Source organism: Theropithecus gelada, chromosome 14, assembly GCF_003255815.1.
Source record: "Theropithecus gelada isolate Dixy chromosome 14, Tgel_1.0, whole genome shotgun sequence".
NCBI lineage: Eukaryota > Metazoa > Chordata > Mammalia > Primates > Cercopithecidae > Theropithecus > Theropithecus gelada.
This window is the reverse complement of record NC_037682.1, coordinates 85,820,286-85,833,207: the sequence shown is the minus strand read 5'-3', so window position 1 is coordinate 85,833,207 and position 12,922 is coordinate 85,820,286.

Here is a 12,922-nt window from a genome sequence, read left to right as displayed (position 1 = left end):
ATCTAGGAGAACGCATCGCGCTTACCATGAGTGTGCTCAATTGCTAGGTATGTGGGGGAGCTTAACATCCCAAAACCCCAGCCTCACTTTCACTCCTCAGGAACACCCACAGTCCTGGACATTTAGCAACCCAGTAAGAGGGACAGTGTGCATATCCCACAAGTTGACTGATGAAACCCATTGCACCATAGGTAAAAGCCCCTGTCACCAAACCCTAACAGTCAATGCCTCCACAGCAGAGTGGTGGCCAAGGTTACCCCGTGGAGCTTGGTCTCCTTCTAACTTAAGCTACCTCAATTTGTCTTGTCCAAAAAGGCCTGGTACTGTACAAACACCACTAACCCTTATGCCACATATCCCCACCTAAGTGCACTATGGGACAATCCTATGAACACTAGCCTACAATAGATTGCCCCTGATGGATTCTTTTGGATATGTGGAACCCAGGCTTACTCACGACTACCTTATCACTGGCAAAATACTTGATTCCTAGGCACAATTAAACCTGGATTCTTTTTACTTCCAAAGCAGGTGGGCAACACCCTTGGAGTCCCTGTATATGATAACCTAAACAGAGAAAATGATCCTTAAAGGTAGGAGGAAGCCAAAGACGGCAAGAGGACAAATGGCTTCCACGATGGATCATCAAATACTACAGCCCTGCCACTTGGGCTGGGGATGATTCATGGGGTTATTGCACTCCCATATATATGCTAAATAGAATAATTAGACTATAGGCTGTTCTATAGACAATCACTAACCAAACCGCCTCAGCCCTGGAAATGCTCGCACAACAACCAAACCAAATGTGTGTGGCAATGTATCAAAACAGGCTAGCACTAGACTACTTATTAGCAGAAGAGGGTGGGGTCTGTGGTAAGTTTAGTATCTCCAATTGTTGTCTTAACATAGACAATAACAGAAAAGCAGTTCTAGAGATCACCTCAAACATCAGAAAAGTAACCCATGTACCAGTCCAAATCTGGAAGGGATGAGACCCGACGAACCTTCTAGGAGGGTGGCTCTCTAACCGAGGAGGATTTAGAACTCTGGTAGGGACAATAATCTTCATCATTGGGTTTCTCCTATTTCTCCCCGTATTATCCCACTGATAATAAAAGCCATTAAAACTCTTGTTACAGTTAACCACCAGACGATACAGACGATGCTCCTGCTACAATGACACGATGGATACCAACTCATCTTTCAAGAATATCCCCAAAATTAAGTGTTTCTTTTTTCCGAGGTGTCATTGAGAAAGTCATCGCTTTTCCCTTTTCTATAACCAAATAGACAAGAATGAAAGATTCTCCCTGGGGCCTGAAAGCTTGGGGGGATGAATAACTCCTCCCTCCTCAGGCCCAGTCCCAAGTGGCTTTGTGTCAGCAGCGTGAGTCAGCAAGATAGCAGAAGCAGGAAGATAGCTGGCTGGAAGACATGTGCCCCCTGGAGATCGAGAGAGAGGCGCTGTCTGGGTACCACGTAGCAGTTATGTCAGACCGGAACACTTCCTGTTTACAGTAGACTATAAAACCCCTGTCCTGTCCTCACTTTTGGGGCTGATGCCATTTTAGGCCTCAGCCTGTCTGCACCCAGGTGCTCATTAAAACAGCATGTTGCTCCACACCTCCTTGAGTTGTTTGTTGGTGCCTTCTCAAGGTTTGAACCAATACAAGAGCCTTGCACTTTCCAGTGAAAAAAATTGCATTTCACATTCCATCTTTTCCCCCAAGTTTTAATGAATGATTTTGCAGGTGTGCTTCTTTTTTTTTTATTTTAGATTAAGGAATTACATGTGCAGGTTCATTACAAAAGTACATTGCATGATGCCTAGATTTGAAGTATAATTGATTGAACCCATCACCCAGGAGTTGAATAACATTCCATTTTAAGGCAATGTGACAATCATGAAATCTTTGTGTGAAAGGTAAAAGAGAGGTTAATCTATAATAAAAGTCAACAGTGGAGAGGGAAGGGGTCTTCCCTGGTGCCCTTTAGCCATTTGCAGCAATTTACAAAACAATGCAGATAAGGCAAAAGAATCTGTATAGTCAGAGATATTAAGGTTTACAACTTTCTAGGTTATAGCTGCCTGTCATGTGACTCAGGACCTGAAATTCACATTCCTTGAAGGCTCAAAATAGTTTAGAATTCCAACAGCTTAGATTTTGAATTACTTATTTTCATAATGTATGCCCATGAAACTACCCCCAATATCAAAATACAGAAAGGTGATGGGTCTCAGTTAATTTAGCAAGTTTATTTTGCGAAGGCTGAGGACTTGCACCTGTGACACAGCCTCAGGAGGTCCTGATGACATGTGCCTGGGGTGGTCAGAGAGCAGTTTGGTTTCATACATTTTAGAAAGACATAAAACATCAATCAACATATGTAAAATTAATATTGGTTCGGTCTGGAAAAGGCAGGATAACTTGAAGTGGGGAGGGGACTTCCAGGTCATAGGTAGTTCAGAGTCAAATGGCTGCATTCTTTTGAGTTTCAGATTAGCCTCTCCAAAGGAGGCAAACAGATGTATTTATCTCAGTGAGCAGAGGGGTGACTTTGAATAGAATGGGAGGCAGGTCTGCCCTAAGCAGTTCCTGGCTTGATTTTTCCCTTTAGCTTAGTGATTTGGGGACCCCAAGATGTTTTCATTTCACATTTCCCCCCTTTTCTGTTTAAAGTCTTTTGGATTTTGTAACCTCTATGCTGAATCTTGACACCTTTGGCAGGGATAAGTATGAAATTGCTTGATCAATAAATGCAAATAGAAATGTATGCTGGTAATTCTTAAGGCATTTCTAATATTACTTTACCAATAATTTTAAAGCCAGCTTATTTATTAAAGATTTTACTTAAGTCATGTAAACTTGACAAAGCATTTGGCCAGTCTTTCATTTTTCTGATAAAGTATTTGAATTAAGTGCTTTTATTTTTCTTTAAGTCAATTAATTAGAGCTCTTTTATATATTTTCAGTAGTGAAGCATTGTGTGCACCACACATAAATACATAGACATATTTGATATGCTGATAGAAGTACATCTTAAAGATTTATAAAAACCTTTTTTCTCCTATCTTAGACTTTCAGATTCTTGATAACCTGTTTCATAACCCTAGGCAAGTGTCAGCTAAATAGCTTTAAATTTGCATATTAAAGAAAACAACTCTGGTGAAAATCAAATAGTATGGAGAGAAAAAGTCTGGTGTGCTAGAGGGAGATTAAAGATGAATGCCAAATCAAACATAAAATTATAAATACCTACCAGAGTATTGTATAAGGAGACCAATTTTGTTTAGATAGGGACTACCTATCTTTTAACTGGATCTCTGAGCTGTGGGGAGAGCCCACACTGAATCCTGGGTCTCCAAAAAGGAAGAATTATTATGATAATAATAATATGTGATGTTTTACAGTGGACTTAGAAAAAAATCTTTCTTATTACAAAGACATTTCTAAGTGTCTAAATTGCACTCTTCTTTAAGAACCCAAGAGTAGCCTCTGTTGCAATAACTATTTTAGTCAGTAGATCAGGTAACACAGTACGAAAGGAAACAGTTTAAAAGCTGAGACACACTTGTCTGTTCACACTCTTTGGGTTCCATAAGGAAAAACAGGTTTCTTTCCCAAACGAAGTTTGGCACCTTCTCCATTTCCTTTAAGAAACCCCAGTCTTTTATAAACTAGTTTAGGTCCGTCATGCAGCAGAGGGTGCAAGAGAAAGGAGAGACAGCAGAAGTAAATAAAGAAAACAGAACGCAGCCAACTGAGAAAAAACAAACTTTTGCTTAAAAAAAAAAAAAGATCAAGGTCCTAGGAGAGAAAAGAAAGAATAAAAACACAAAGTTATTTTAAATACAAATGCACATGCACACACACACACGCATCTTGGATGTTAGCTTTTAGCACATGTCCTCAGTACCTCCTGAGGCTGTGTCACGGGCACACATCCTTATCCTTGGCAAAATAAACTTTCTAAATTTACCAAAACCTGTCTCAGATTTTGGGGGTTCACATTTTGGTAACCACAAAGGGATTCTGAGTGGAGGTGCCTCTGACCTTTGACAAATATATCGGTGCTTGGTACTAGTTTGAGCTATCTGTATGGTTCAAACCAATAGGACAATTTGCTGAGGCCTGGAAGAACCACCTCCAGAGAGTCCCTGATCTCCCAAAATTTGGTCAAGATCTAAAGTTAATTTTGGTTAATTTTGTGGTACAATTCCCTTTTTGGGGGGAGTTTTACTTGCTTCCAACACAGGGAACACAGTTTTTCCTACTTTCATGATAATGAAAGGTAGGTAAACTTCACTTTCAACAGAGAAGATGATTTTTTTTTTTCCTGTTCCTAGGATGTAGAGAGCAGTCTTCAGCCTGAGACCCATCCCGAGGTAAGTAACTGAATTGGGGTTTGTCTTGGCTAAAATGAAAATTAACAACCAGCTGGTCTTAATTTCTTCTTGCCATTAGAGTGCTCAGTAATCACATATGTTATGTGTTTGCTTGTTTAGCCTCTCCAAAGGAGGCAATCAGATATGCATTTATCTCAGTGAACAGAGGGGTGACTTTGAATGGAATGGGAGGCAGGTTTACCCTAAGTAGTTTCCAGCTTGACGTTTCCCTTTAGCTTAGTGATTTGGGGGCACCAAGATATTTTGCTTTCACAGCCTTATAGGGGAACTAAGGTTTGCATGCATCAATCACCACGATTTCTGGTTATAGACGCTAAACACAGGCTGCTGCTTGGCTCAGGCACTTTGTACCATCAGAGTTCAAAGAAGGAACTAGTGACCACCTAGTACGCATTTCCCTTTTACTAGGCTTGGCCTCCATGTGGTTCCAGGGTGATGTCAGGAATACAAATCAACTCAGTTTGGAGACTTAGCACTTAGCACACCATATGGCACGATAAAAGCCCAAAGGAACAACTTTAACAAAGGTTTGTATAAGTTTCCTTACTGCATGTATGTCTTCTATACAGTAGCATGCAACACAAGTTCCCCTTGCAGTTCAGCCACCTGCTTGGCACCATAACACACATCCCATAATAAACAACAAACATATTTTCAAGAAAGATGAAAGCACTAAGAACTTATGAGCCATCTGAATATGGTGATCTATTTGCATATTTTCACAAATTCAAATGTACTTACAGGAACAACAGAATAGTATATTTTAATTAGGACTGTTCTCAAAAAGGAGAAATGCATGGGGATGTGTGGCTGTCATAAAGCTAGGTCACTATAAACAGACACCATTTACTTCTCTTAGAAGTGAGAAATATATCCTAGGATTTTGAGAAAACAAACACTGGTGGGTGTTGTTTTTTTCCAGAGTGGCTGACTATTGAGAAGAGTTAAAAATACCTGAGGGCTACAGTGTGTGCCAAAGATTGCAAAGGAAGAGCCAACATTTCATACTAGTTGTGAATCTTGAGTTATATCCTTTCAGCAAAAAACAAGCATCGTGAGGAGTCAGCATACAGACCCAATCTGCTTTTCACACTCTCTTCCCTGCCTTCCCCACCACTGACTCCACCAGCTAATGCCGTGCCTGAGACCTTGTATGCACTTAATTAATATTTGTTGAATGAATAAAATGGTAAATACAATCATGTCTTAAATGGACCCATGCGATCTCCTTCCTCCCCTCTATGAAATCCTGTACTACAGAAAAGATATAATCAACTTGGACCTAAAAAGGCATCACACATGACTGTGAGAAGCCTCCAATCTAGAGCAGTGGTTTTCTACCCTGGCTGCACATCAAAATCATTCAGAGAGCTTTCTAAAGACACTTATGCCTCAGCCCTACCCTCCGAAAATCTGATTCAATTGAACTGGAGTGAGGCCCAGGCCACGGTGGTTTTTTTTGTTTGTTTTTGTTTTCTAATGTGCAGCCAGGACAGACAATTTCTGGTACAGTCCCACCACTTCAAAAGTGCAGAGACTTGATGTCACTTCTCCATAGCCAGAGAGCTCGGAGAAGGCAGAGGCAGGAGACAAATTTCACAGCATCACTGAGTCACTCCAACATTTGTCAACTCTTTATCTCATGACCTTCTTCCTTCTCACTAACTTACATTTCTGGCTTCCATTTTTATCATTCTTATATCCAATTAACAAATTGTTATTACCCATCTACCACGTGCCAGATGCCAGGTGCCAGGTATATGGCAGTGTGAAAGAAAAATAAATCTTGGGGCCCTTCAATCACTAAGTTAAATGGAAGAGTCAAGCTGGGAACTGCTTAGAGCAAACCTGCCTCCCACTCTATTCAAAGTCACCCCTCTGCTCACTGAGATAAACGCACATCTGATTGCCTCATTTGGAGGGGCTAGTCAGAAACTTAAAAGAATGCAACTACTTGTCTCTTATCTACCTATGACCTGGAAGCTCCCTCCCCACTTTGAGTCTTCCTGCCTTTGCTTCAAGTTGTTCCACCTTTCCAGACCAAACCAATGTACATCTTGCATATGTTGATTGACATCTCATGTCTCCCTAGAATGTATAAAACCAGACTGTGCTCTGACCACCTTGTGCACATGTCATCAGGACCTCCTGAGGCTGTGTCATAGGCATGCATCTTCAACCTTGGCAAAAGAAACTTCCTAAATTAACTGAAACCTGTCTCAGACTTCCAGGATTCACGTTTTGGTAACCATGAAGGGATTCTGCATGAAGATGCCCCTTACCTTTGACAAATCTCCTATCGGTGCTTGGTACCAGCACGAGCTAACTTTATGGCTCAAACCAAGAGGACAATTTCTTGAGGTCTGAGAGCACATTCAGAGAATCACTGATCTCCCAAAATTTAATAGAGATCTAAAGTTTATTTTACTGTAGGACTCCTCTTTCCTGGAGTTTTATTTGCTTCCAATAAGGAAAGCAAGATTTCCTATTTCCATGATTATGGAAGGCAGGTAACTCCTTTATAGAGTTTGAGCTTGCTTCCAACACAAAAGATTAGTATTTTTTCCTGCTCCTAGAATGGTAGAGAGCAGTCTTGAGCCTGAGGCCAATCCCTAGGTAAGTAACTGAATTAGGGTTTGTCTTGGCTAAAGTTAAGATTAACAAGTTTGTCGTAATTTCTCCTTACCATAAGAGTGCTCAGTGATCATATACATTGTGCCATCATTTGTTTGGCTTAATTGTTTTGTTGTTGTTGTTCGTTTCTGTTTTGTTGTCATTTTGGTGTTTTTCCCACTGGTTTTGATTAACTCTATCTGACTTGATCAAATCTGAAGGAAAAATTCAAATTATGGGGAACAAGTCCTCTAAAGTGGCTAAATTCTGCCCCCACCCACACCCACACACAAAAAGTTGGTGTGGTGGTGGCTGTATTTGGCCAGCAAAAAGGAAAAAAGAAAAAGCAAATATTTTTTACATTGACTACTAAAGGGACTTTGTTTACATAACAAGGCCACCTTTTTCTAGCCAGACCAAACTGAAAGCAATGGCTATCACCCCACACTGCAGTTCGATAGCTATGGTTCTGCATTTTTTTTCCGTCATGACCATCTGGGTTTGGTTCCTAAATCAAGCCCTTTCTGGTTTGATACTTGGTACTTCTAAAAATAGCAGCAATTTGTCTTAGCTGAAATATAGTAATGAGATTTAAAAAAAATTTTTAAAAGGTACTCGATAGTTAAAAGTCAGCTTAATTAAAAGCTAAAATCCAAGATGTGTGTGTATGTGTGCATGTGTGCATATTTGTATTTAAAAAGCCTTCATGTTTTTGTTTTTGTTTTTTTTCTTTCCTAGGCCCTTGTCTTTTTTTTGAGCAAAAGTTTTTTTTTTCTTTTCTCAGTTGACTGAACTTTGTTTTCTTCATTAATAGCTATTGCAATTCAGGCTACTGTGGGGTTAAGAAGAAGTGTAGTTTAGACACTTAGAAATGTCTTTGTTTAAAAACAAATTTTTTTAATGCACAGTAAAAGCATCACATGGTCTAACCTCAAAATAATTCTCCCTTTTTGGAAACCCAGGATTCAGTGTGGGCTCTGCCCAGAGCTCAGAGATCCAGTTAAAAGATAGGTAGTCCCTACCTAAATAAAATTTATCTCCTTATACAATCCTCTGATAAATGTTTGTAATTTTATGTTTGGTTTGGCATCCATCTTTAATCTTTCTCTAGCAGTACCAGACTTTTTCTCTCTGTTCCTTATACTGCAAATTTTGCCATTTGATTTTCACCTGAATTGTTTCTTTTAACATGAAAATTTAAGGCTATTTACCTGACAACTGCCTTGGGTTGTGAAACAGGTTATCAAGAATCTGAAAAGGTTTTTATGAATCTATAAGGTATACTTCTATTGGCATACCTCTGTCTATGTATTTATGTGTTGTGTACACAATGTGTCACTACTGAAAATATATAAAAGAGTTCTAATTAATTGACTTAAAGAAAATAAAAGTGCTTAAATCAAATACTTTATCAGAAAAAGGAAAGACTAGTCAAAATACTTTTCAAAAATGCATTTGATTTATGATTTTACTTAAGTAAAATCTTTAATAAATAAGCTAACTTTAAATTTATTGGTAAAGTAATATTAGAAATATCTTAAGAATTGCCAGCATACATTTCTCTTTGCAATTATTAATCAGGCAATTTCGTATTTATCCCTGCCATACACTGTAAGGTGTCAAAATTTGGTGTAGGGGTAACAAAACTATAAACCCAGCCCAAGACAGAATGCTCTTTGCTTCTGTACTCTTTAATAAATAAGACATTGATATTGGTTTAATGAAAATAGCTAATCTTGAATTATTTAGTAAAATTATCATAACTTCCAATCTTCTGGGTTTAGACAGTCTAGCCTACAGGCAGTAAGGAGGTTTGTTTGGGGAAAGTACTGTTATCACATTTGTTTCAAAGCTAAACTATAAATTAAGTTCCTCCCAAAGCCCAGGAATGAACAAGGACAGCTTAGAGATTAGAAGCAAGATGGAGTCAGTTAGGGCAGATCTTTCTCACTGTCTCAGTTAAAATTTTGCAATGGCACATAACTTTAAGTGATGACTTTCACAGTTTTCATAAATAATCTAGGTAAATGAATAAAATAAGTAGACAAATGTAATGGGATAAATACTTGTAGGCAAACTTGTCATAATTTAGAATCTAAAGTTATATTAAATTAAATAATAGATATGTCAATATCTGGGTATTTTCCAATAAGAATATATTGTAGGAAAACAGTCTTTCCAAAAAAAAAGTGTCGTTTTTAAAAAGGTGAACGATTTTTGTGTAATTCAAAGCTTATTTAAAAGTTATGTATAAAACAAGGTAAAAGGAACAAGGAAATAAGAGAGATGTAAAGAAAGTTACAGAAATAAAGAGTTTTTATTGTTTGTTTGTTTGTTTTTTGCAAGAAAGCTTAAAGGGAAATAATTTTATATGAGAAAGAATACTGTATGGTAAATTTAGACCTAGAACAAGATGACAGTAGTTTAAGAAAGAGGGATATTCAGGACAAACTGGAAAGTCCAAGCATGTCATGAATGGTCTGTGTAAGTCACAGTAAGAGGATTTATTTTAAAAAATCAAAAACTTTTATGTGATCAAGTTATCTATAATTAAAGGGAAATTATAATGGACTTTCTAGAGATTGGATTTGATATGAAAAAATACTTATACACTAAGGAATTGATTAGAACAATAAAATTTCCTTAAGGGATTGTTTTACTCTTAATTGATTATAAGTGATTTTAATGTTTTTAATCCAAAGCTTAACTTTTATTGGATCACTCCATTTTCAGTTTTCTTTCTTCTTTTAAAAGGCTCAAAATAATAATGCTCTCCTTCAACTCATTTTCAACTCATGTAAGTTTTTTTCCTCAAGTTCTGTTTGTTGTGGGTTGATGCTAACAATATTTTCTTAAACATCTAAAGGAAATGTTTCTTTCTAACAAAATATTCTGTACACTACAGAAGGTCTTTTCTTTTGCCTTTTCTGAGATTTTAAAAAAATTTTAATTAAGGTTATTACATCTGTGTACCTTTCTGTATGTGCTTTTAAGGTACTTGTGACATTAAGTTACAGGACTTTGACTTCTGGGTCTAAAAAGGACACAAAGTCCTTCTAAATGTTAAACACTGACTGCAATTAAAGCCTCATTTTCAGGCCCCATAGAAGATGTCAATTAAGGCTGGCATGGTGGTTCATGCCCATAATCCCAGCACTCTGGGAGGCTGAGGAAGGCTGATCACCTGAGGTCAAGAGTTCAAGACCAGTCTGGCCAACATGGCGAAACACTGTCTCTACTAAAAATACAAAAAATTAGCTGGGTGTGGTGGCAGGCACCTGTAATCTCAGCTACTTAGGAGGCTGAGGCAGGAGAATTACTTGAACCTGGGAGGCAGAGGTTACAGTGAGCCAAGATTCACCACTGCACTCCAGCCTGGGCAAAAAAGGGGGATTCCATCTAAAAAAAACACTAAAGATCCCAATCAAAATAAACTGCATTCCTGAGACACACAGGACCAGAAATTAAAGCCATTCAATTCATCAAGGCCCAGGGTCTATTGCAGAAGAGGTGAGAGTGTGAAATTATAAGGACCAATTTTAAGAGATAAAATCAATTCAGTTTCTCTATAAATTAACCATTAATGTCAAAGATATACTGATGCAAGACTAGCATATGGGCCCCTGTATCAGATAAACAAGGTTTTCTTGAAGCATTAACCAACTCCTTAACAAAGGTTATAAAAGGCTTATGGAAGCTACATCTTATGATCAAGGCTAAAATTTTATAATTGTTTATAAAATTTTGAAAAAGTTAATTGGCCTCATGCTGTTTTCATTAGGGCTTATCATTTGGAAAATTAAGTCTTATCTCTCAAAGAAGGAAGGTTTTTGCCTTTTTAATCCTTGAGTTATCACTTTGGTTAAATGAATGACTTATTTTACAAGACCTGTAATCCTATTTTGTGTTATCAAGTGTTTTAAACCTTCGATATTTGACTAACTTTCCAAAATCAAATTATAAACTGTCTTTTTCTGACCTAATTAATTCTTTAAGATATTACTAATAGGTTCCCTAAAGTCCAAAAAATGACATATTTGGCTTATTTATTTGGCATATAAATGCTACAGGAAGCATTGTCAAATATGTCATGGTGTTTGGTTTTCTCTGGGTTGTATTTGTTTAAATATATTATTGGTGTGTATTACAAAATTACGGAAAACTCCTATAATTCTGATATGACTTAGTGTACATTATCAGTAATAATTATAATTGTTATGTTAAATTATTGTGTGCCACAGAGGTAACAAATTTACTTGTCAATTGTGTCTTTGACTATGGCTGCCCTAAAACATTTTGTCATCCACAGACAATTGTTGTCTTCCGTTGGTCCTCTTAGAAGGTGTTTTTATTATTGGCTATACAACTCTAACAGGTGCTCTTGAATATAGGTTTCGGATAACTTTGAAGACTGTGACATCTGAATAGAGGAAAACTTTCAGAACTCATGGAGAGCTGAAATGTTCATGAATACCAAACATAACAAAAATTATCTACATGGACTAAGCTAATAGAAGTCTAAAGTAATCTTTCTAACTAAAACATTGCTGATCCTTTGTTTTGTTTGTCAGAGTCAAGAAAACTTTTAAGTTATTTACAACGTTTAACAATTGAGTAAAATATACTCCTATGAACAAAAGGTGGAGTATATTTGTTTTCTCTCTACTTGATTTCTACAGAATTTGGAAACTATTTGTGAGCATTATTAACTCATGACAATACACTTATTTGCATAAGTGCAACAAGAATCTGTTTTCATTTGTAACAGGACAAAACTGGAGAAACTGGTTATTTTACCAAGGCTTTGACTGGAATGGTGTACTTTCCTTTAAGGAATCAAACTTGACTTATGGAGCCAATGAAAGCCCTTGGGAAAACTGTCCTCATCCTTGTCTACACAGTATAATGTGGCCTATATCAATTTTTCAGGATTATTCTTTAGTTTACTGTTTTTCTCCCTTCCTCCCCCTATTGTCATAGGACATGAGACTTCACAACCTGCTAATAATGAGCTTTCCTAATAACTCAGCACCTACCTGTCTAGGAATAAACCATTCTAAGCCATGAGAGATCCAATGAAACCAGAGCCCAGAGACTCATTTTCTTCTAAAGTGCCTTCTCAAAAATTTTTTTTTTTTTTTTGAGACAGACTCTCACCCTGTCACCCAGGCTGCAGTGCAGTGGCCGGATCTCAGCTCACCTCCCGGGTTTACACCATTCTCCTGCCTCAGCCTCCCGAGTAGCTGGGACTACAGGCGCCCGCCACCTCGCCCAGCTAGTTTTTTGTACTTTTTAGTAGAGAGGGGGTTTCACCGTGTTAGCCAGGATGGTCTCGATCTCCTGACCTTGTGATCTGCCCGTCTCGGCCTCCCAAAGTGCTGGGATTACAGGCTTGAGGCACTGCGCCCGGCCTCAAAAAAAATTTTAAAAAGAAAAGGGGGGAAATGTGAAAGGAAAAAAATTCTTGGGGCCCCCAAATCACTAAATTAAAGGAAAAAGTCAGACTGGGAACTGCTTAGGGCAAACCTGCCTACCGTTATATTCAAATTCATCTCTCTGCTCACTGAGATAAATGCATATCTGATTATCTCCTTTGGAGAGGCTAATCAGAAACTCAAGAAAAAGCCACCATTTGTCTCTTAGCCATCTGTGACCTGGAACACCCCTTCCTGCATTGAGTCTTCCCACCTTGCTTCAAGTTGACCTGCCTCTCCAGACAGAACCAATGTTCATCTTGTATATGTTGATTGATGTCTCATGTCTCCCTAAAATGTTTAAAACCAAGCTGTGCTCTGACTATCTTGAGCACGTGTGTTCAGGACCTACTGAGGCTATATCACAGACATGCATCCTCAACCTCGGCAAAATAAACTTTCTAAATTGAGACCTATCTCAGAT